The sequence below is a fragment of the Apium graveolens genome, chromosome 8, assembly GCF_009905375.1.
Source record: "Apium graveolens cultivar Ventura chromosome 8, ASM990537v1, whole genome shotgun sequence".
Classification (NCBI taxonomy): Eukaryota; Viridiplantae; Streptophyta; class Magnoliopsida; order Apiales; family Apiaceae; genus Apium; species Apium graveolens.
The window spans coordinates 258,153,034-258,161,171 of NC_133654.1; the positions used below are offsets into that span (position 1 = coordinate 258,153,034).

At 32.4% G+C, this 8,138-nt stretch overlaps 1 pseudogene; it reads left to right on the plus strand.

Annotated features, from left to right (window-relative positions):
* The first annotated feature begins 5,502 nt into the window (after positions 1-5,502).
* Positions 5,503-6,292, plus strand: LOC141680719 (UDP-glycosyltransferase 83A1-like; annotated as a pseudogene).
* Positions 6,293-8,138: the final 1,846 nt, after the last annotated feature.

The window sequence follows — 8,138 nt, forward strand, 5'->3', positions numbered from 1 at the left end:
AATTTTATTCTAACTTTTATACATAATTTTTTTCAAAATATTTACTAACCTTCAAATAATTTTCTTTAAAAAAATATTCTAATAGTACTAAATACAATCGAATACTGTCCTGTTAGATAAACAAAATTGAATTCTACTGAAATTATAATTTTCAGAAAGGAGGGAAATTTCCCTCCACTTTTGCAACTAAATTTTTAAAAGTGCGGGAAATTTCCCTCTATTTTCAAATATCGAATTCGACCGAAATCGGTTGAATTTAGCAGTGTCAAAAAATTTTGTTGGCGGGAAAATTTCCTCCATTTTTTGGTAAGGCTAAATTCGACCGAGGGAGGTTAAATTTAGTAGCACGCCGAAACCCAACTGTAAATGGTTGCATATAAATACGGTTGTATTTATTCAGTCGTAATTATTACTAAATTCGATCACGTAATACGATCGTATTTAAATACGACCGCATGCGGTTTTATTCAGTCGTGCCCTTAAATTCAACTGAAGGTGGTTGAAATTAACTCTGGTTGTATTTGTGCAATTGTATTTAGCCTTATTTTTTTGTAGTGAGCCGAATCGAGAGTTTACTCGTAAGTTCACGAGTCGGTTTAAATGAGTTGAGACAAGTTGGTTGGCGGAAAAAAAAATAGTGTAGTTATTGTAACCGGTTAAAAGAATTTCAAACAACATAAACTAACTTTAAATTTCCATAATTTTTTGTATCAAAATAAAAGGTGTATCGACAAATTTCCTTATATTAAAATTTGAATTACTATAATTGGGATGTAATTAATACGAGACGAGCTGGTTATTCAATAAACAAAATCGAGTTCTTCTCAGATTGCACGTCCTAGATAAGATCAAGCCTTCTGATTCTAAATATAGTTTGCTATATTAAATGTAATTAAAAAATTTTGTTATATTTATATGTTTGTAAGACTGAAGTATTTGCATTGTTTTTAGGAGAATCACGGCTAGTTCTTCTCAAATTGCACGTCCTAGGTGCTCAGGCAAAATGACAGTTTTAGAAGAAGAATTGAGGAAGTTGGAGGAGCTTAAGGAGGAAGTGAAGAAGCTGAAGAATGCAAGTTGAAGACCTCCAAGCAAGCTGGTTAAATGCAGGTTGATCAATGGCATTTCATTTTCTTATTAGAAGCGGCCTCTAATAATTTTATTCAGTTACTCTGTGTTATGTCTGTGTGTTATGTTTAAGTGTTTGAGAACCCTTTACTTCAAGATTTGAAGAAACCGTTTTAGCTAATTTCTTAATTGGACAGGGCTCCTTTTCTTTATTTTTAGCTTTCTTAATCAAACCTCAATATAATAAACTACTAGCTTATAAATGGTTGGCCTTATATATATTGCTTGTGAAATTACATCTTGGTTGATATTGATTGAAAATGAGGTGTTGATTCACTTCTTTTGATAATATTAAGTTGAAATGTAGTGTTGAGACTCAAGTTTAACGAATACAAATATTTCAAAATATAAGAATTTATTTTATTGGTTCTAAGGTTCAGTCAAAATAATTAATTAATTGTAATGCAAATAATTTGGAATGCATAGTCCTATGAAAGACCTGCCCCATGCCCAGGGGAGGAACTAGGGGGATCGAAGGGAGCCCCGGTCCCCGCCAACTGCGGAATAACCCCAAAATTTTAATATAAAATTTTAAAATTTACTATCAAAAATTTTTTTGGTCCCCCTAGATTTAAAAAAAATTGAAATTGAGAATTGATTATACAAAATTTTATTGAGTTTGTTAATTATTTCATTCAAAATAATATTGATTAGATGGAAATCATGGAATTTGTTCATTAATCTTACTAATTAATAAATAAACATATAAGATAAAGATAGTACAAATTGAAACAAAAAAAAGATGCTTAAAACTAAAGTCTAAAAATAAAACATACTTGTTCAGTTGTTCTGCTCCGGTCCCAAAACCCCCAACACACACTATACATACAAGTTACAAAATTACAATCCCTAATATCATCTCTCTTTATATACTCTACCTTTGTATCTAATCCGTAAATATGAGTAAGAGAAAAGAGATTACATCTTATTTTCAACCCAAGAAGAAACAAACAACTACTTGTGAAGATGAAGAACCTTCTGCCGCCTCAATTGAAGTCACTGGAGATGGAGTTGGAGTTGAGCCTCCGATTTTTGGTGGGATAAACAGAAACTCCGAGCAAAATCCTCAAAATCCAGAGATTGTTAATGAAGGTATTGATTCTGAGAACACTGATGAAATTATTGATTTCAATTCGTTAATACGTAATCAACAGTTACAGGAGCTAAACAATAGATTCAGTGAACAAATGATGGAGCTTTTCATTTTAAGTGCATCACTAAATCCTAGGGATGGTTACAGGTCTTTCAACATAGAAAACATTTGCAAGTTAGCTGAAAAGTTTTATCCAAAAGATTTTTTGGAAGATGAAAAAATCCATCTACAGTGTGAACTATAACATTATGGGTTAGATGTTCCGGTTCATCCAGATTTGAAGAATCTGTCTACTCTTGGTGATTTATGTCATGGATTGGTAACCACAGGAAAGCTGACATGTATCCATTAGTTGATAGACTATTAAGGCTTCTCTTGACTCTTCCAGCATCTACTGCAACATCTGAACGATCTTTTTCTGCTATGAAAATTGTGAAAAAAGTCTTCGCAATCAAATGAAAGATGAATTTCTTAGGGATTATTTGATAGTGTATATTGAAAAGAAGATTGCGGAGACCATTTCTGCCGAGGAGACCATTGATTCTTTTTATTTGATCGCGTGCACATCTCAAATAAATCAGTATATTTTCTACTTTTATTTATTTTGGTCCCCCATGTTAGATTTCTCGTTCCGCCCCTGCCCATGCAGTATGTTTTGTAATTGTATTGTCTTTATGCTTTTAGCCTAGTTTATGTATAAATATAAACTGGCTTTTTATTTCAATTCATGTGTGATTTTGCAGTTTGCTCTATGTTATAAAATTGCCAATTATCTAATTAAATAATGATACCAAAACTTGCATTCATGTTTGGTTTATGTTTACCTCTAGTTTATATATGCTTAAAATTTTACAGGTTTCCCGCATGCATGCAGGTGCCTATATTTTCTATTTATTCAGCTTATAATCTAGTTGCATAGATGCTTTGTGTTGTGTCTTAAAGAAATAAGTTTGCAATAAAATAAACATCTGAATGTTAGGTGTCACTAAAATGGTGTTAGCCAGCCTTTATACATTTGTACAGATCCAAAGCAACTATTTTTAAGTGAGAACTACGGTTGGAATATTAAATTTTACAAGTTAAATCAGCCAAATTCATATTTATGAAAGGTTTTTTTTTGACAAGATATTAATGACTGGTTTAGGACTTTAAGTTAATTTTAATTTGGATCATTGGATATTTTTAGTTGGGGCAATTATGAGATGAATTAGGTAAAAATGCATTTATTAAAAGAGTTACATCATATTTTCGGAATTGTTTGAATACTACTTTTTGCAATAACTAAAATAAATACATAATTATTTTAAGTTGAAACTAAAATAAATACATAATTATTTTAAATTTTTAATTTGATCTTGTGATACTGATAATGCATATTATTACCGGTATACTTTGTACATGTGTATTTTTTATTTATTTTTTCCTTAAATTTTATTAAATATTAATAAAAAATTCATATACAACAAAAAATATTATATAGTTCTTAATTATAACCAATGCAAAATTATAAAAATTATAAATAAAATTTGATTCAAATATAATAAAAATGAATTTAAATAAAATAGATGAAATTTTTAAACAAGCTCGAGAGGAATTGAGTTTCCATACTACGATACTCGAAGTAGTTCATATACGAGCTCGAACAGAACTGAGTTCGGTGTAAGAAGTATTTTTTTTTGTTACTAAAATAAAATTTCAACTCCAATATTAGTTGCATTTTGCATCCAAATATTTCTAATTTTACTAATTTTTGTCTTTCTCTCTTTCCTAAATTTTATATAAAGTTCACCATTATTAATGTCATTTGTGATTACTTGATGATGTGGTATGCATGCATAAATGTATCATTGATTTCAAATTTAAAATCAATGATGTATTTATGCATATTTGCATCCAAAAGATATAAAGAACCCTTTTAGAATTGAGTTTTTAGCGCAACATGTAAAATGATTATGGTAATTGCTATAATTTGGCATTAAAAATGTCTTTTAATGCTAAAATAAAACTTTAACTTTAATTATTAAATACATTTTGAAACCAACTATTTTCAAATTTATCTTTCCCTTAAATTTCATGTAGAACACACTAAAGCATGTTTATATAGTTGTTTGATGATGTGGTAAATGTATAAACATGACAAACATCAAATCAATATTGAAACTAAAAATTCTAGTTTAGGTGATTGTACCTAATTAACTAAAAAAATTCTTTCAGAAAAACTGTAACTTTCTCCCTTAGTTAACTTGACATGACCTTTTAACTATGTTTTAAAGTTTATCATAAAAAGCTCTGCTGGTCAAATATTAAAAAAACACAATAAGCAGTACTAGCAATACCATACCCTGCACAAGGCCATGTAATTCCAATGATGAAGCTTATGCAAAAAATTGCAGAACATGGTTTTAAATTTACATTTGTAAACACTGATTTTAATCACTTGCGTGTCCTAAAAGCGATGTCGAAAAACTAAATTGATGTGGATGATGACAGGATGCGCTTGGTTTCGATTCCGGATGGATTGGAACTAGATGAGGATAGGAATGATTTTTTTATCTTCCTAATGGCTTATTGTTTTCCCGTGAGATGCAAACTTTTTATCTTCCTCATGAGATGCAAATTTTTTATCTTCGGAACCTAATAAAAAATTTGAGAGGGATAGCTTAATGGTAAGTCTCTGGTCATCCCCAGGTAAAGCTGGCCACTTGTGCGGTCCGTGCGGTTCGGGCCGGGCCGCATACGGGTGGGGCACTGGAAACCTTAACATTGAACCGACCCGGTAGAGTAATGAATCCGGTTCGGGCCGCGTTTGAACCGAAAAATAATGATTCGTAACTGGCACGTGAATCGTAAACGTAAAAGAACCTTTTTAAGAAAAAGACTTTTCTTTGTAAATTATACATGGGTTGGCGGCGGGTTCACGAGCCGGGTTGGCGAGCTTCCGGTCCTGGTTTTCTAATATAATATTCATAATCGGCTCGTAATATTTAACGAATTGTGCGGTTTTGAATCGGCCCTGTTCGAACCGAATAAATCTGGGCTTCCCCATGAGCCGGTCCCGAGCGGGCGGTTCAAACCCGCACAAGTAGCCAGCTCTAATCTCAGGTCATGAGTTCGATTATCACTCATCCCGAGATTTATATATTGATATATATTGTAATTATCATAAGGGAGTTATTGTTATTTGGTCATTGAGATTTACACTGTAGAATACGGGTCAAAATTAAATAAATCTTAATGCAGGAACCAATTTAAAGAAGTAGATGCTTCATCTATAAGCCACAATGCCTGCTCTCAAAACGGAAACATTTGGATGGGCTTGCATCCGCGATATAGCAGTACAAAAAAGCTTCTTTCAATTTCTCTCTGAAAATAATCAATGTTTTAAATTAGCGGACTTCATAATATGCAATACAGCTTACGAATTGGAGCCATCTACATTTTCATTATTTCCAGAAATATTACCAGTAGGTGCACTTCCCGCAAGCAGCAAGCCTGGAAATCCGGCATGCAATTTTTTGGGCCGAGGATGATGACTGCTTGTCATGGCTTGATCAACAACCAGTTTGTTCGGTTATTTATGCCGCCTTTGGAAGCCTTACTATTTTTGATCAAACATAATTTCAAGAACTGGCTTTAGGACTTGAACTAACCAAGAATCCTTTTCTATGGGTTCTGCGTCCTGGTATGACAAATGAAGAAGCTCACCGACAAGAATTTGAAGGGCGAATAGGGTGTCGTGGAAAAATAGTAAGTTGGGCTCCTCAAGAAAAAGTTCTGAGTCATCCGTCAGTTGCTTGTTTCATGAGCCATTGCTGGAATTCTACTATAAAAGATCTGAGCAACGGAGTTCCTTTCCTCTGCTGGCCATACTTTGTTGATCAGTTCCTCTACGAGAGTTATATTTGTGATGTCTGGAAAGTAGGACTGGGGTTTGAGAAAGATGAAACTGGCATCATTAGGAAAGATGAAATAAAAAATAAGGCTGAACAACTTCTTGGTGACATAAATTATAAAGCGAGGGCAGTGGATTTAAAAGAAAAAATTATTAATAGCGTGCAAGATGGACACTAGTTCAAAAACCTTGGAAAGATTATTGAATGGATGAGATCTATGCTAAAGGGTCAGTAATGACTTAATATAAATTACCTGATGTTTAGGGGATAATTCATCACAGAAAGCAACTTTTTTAGTAGAGATAAAAAGGACTCCTGCAATCAGACCAGCTGAGGAACGAAAATAACACTATGAGGCCTTTAACATCTTCTCTTTTTCTCTAATCCCGAACTCGCTAGAACAGATTAGCTCTGCCACCGGTAATAATGATGTAGATCACCTTAATCAAAATGTTGTGAATATTCTCAATGAATACAGGAGGACGCAATTTAACTGCAATAATTTTTTATAGCTTCCAACTTGTCTCGGGGTCTCACGTACACGAGTCAACTTGGCCGAGGAATTTTACTAATTGTTTAATTAAAATATTTATTGACTTATTATAATATTTTAATATGAATATTGAATCTGTGTAACGGGGAATATCAGTATTTGCTGATCAAAAATTATAAACTATGATTTGTTGGAATAAATACTGACTCCTGATCAAGATTTGACGAGGCTGACAAATCCCGATGCCTGGTAAGGATTTGCTGAGGCTGATAAATCCTGATGGGCTAGATTAAGATTTTCTTTGGTAAATACTGATGGGCTGACTGTTACGTTTCTGATTCTGAGATATATTCTATTAGATGCAGATTAAGTCAGAATATTTACTTTCGAGTAACACCATCTTCATTCTTGAATGAGGCCGTTCCCAGATCCTACTCTATGTGGGATGTATTGGAGATGTTTGGTTTAGTTTGGTTTTTTTATTTAATAGACGAGCTTGTCGGGTCTAGTATACCCGTAAGCTAAACGAGTTGGCTCACGGGCTCAACACTTAAAAGGATTTTATTCTTGAATGAGGGAAAGGCTACGAACATCATACCATTCCCAGATTCTGCTCTATGCGGGATATATTTGAGCTATTTGGTTTAGTTTGGTTTTTTTATTTAATTGACCAGCTTGCCGAGTCTAGTATACCCGTAAGCAAAACCAGTTAGGTTTAAATGAGTTTAGCCGAGTTGGCTCACGAGCTCAACACTTAAAAGGATTAAAAACTATTAAAGTTTAATTAAAATTATATTTAAAAATAATAAAAAGAAATTTGAAAAAATATTTATATATAAATTTTAAAAAAGCTCAAGACGATCGAGTTTTCGTAGTTCGAGTCGAGTTTTAATCAAGTCCTGGCATACTCAGATCGGCTTGCATATGAGCTCGAATAGAACCAAACTCAGTCTAACCAGTCTACCTGCTCGCGAAGTGGTCCAGTTAGAGTTACACCCTTGTAACAGTATCCAATAAATGATTTACGAAATCATTTTATTCAACGATAGGGCCGTTCTTGAGAATTTTAAGGTCCAGTGCGAAAATATTTATGGGGTCGTTTTTTAAAAATTTATTTAAAATATGTAAAGAAAACCTTTTTTAGGATTACAATAAATTTTATGTATATGAACATTTAAACTACTAATTAAAATTATAGGATTAGAAATTATCATAAACATATGTAATATAATTTATTTTATGTGATTAGACATCTCTAAAATATACAGTGAACTTCGAAAATTTAAGTTAGTCCAAATTTTTCTAGTTTAAATAATTAAGCTAACCCCAGATCATTTTAAAATACAAAATCAGATATAATTTGAGATGCCGAGAACATTTACTTTTTGCATTAAGGCCTCAAATTCTTTCAAACTTCTTTCCCATACGGATTAATAACCATGAGAATGAAGTGCTGTTAAATTAGTAATAATACATAATTGATTTAAATATCTTTCACATACTTAAATTTGTTTATAAATAAAAAGGATAA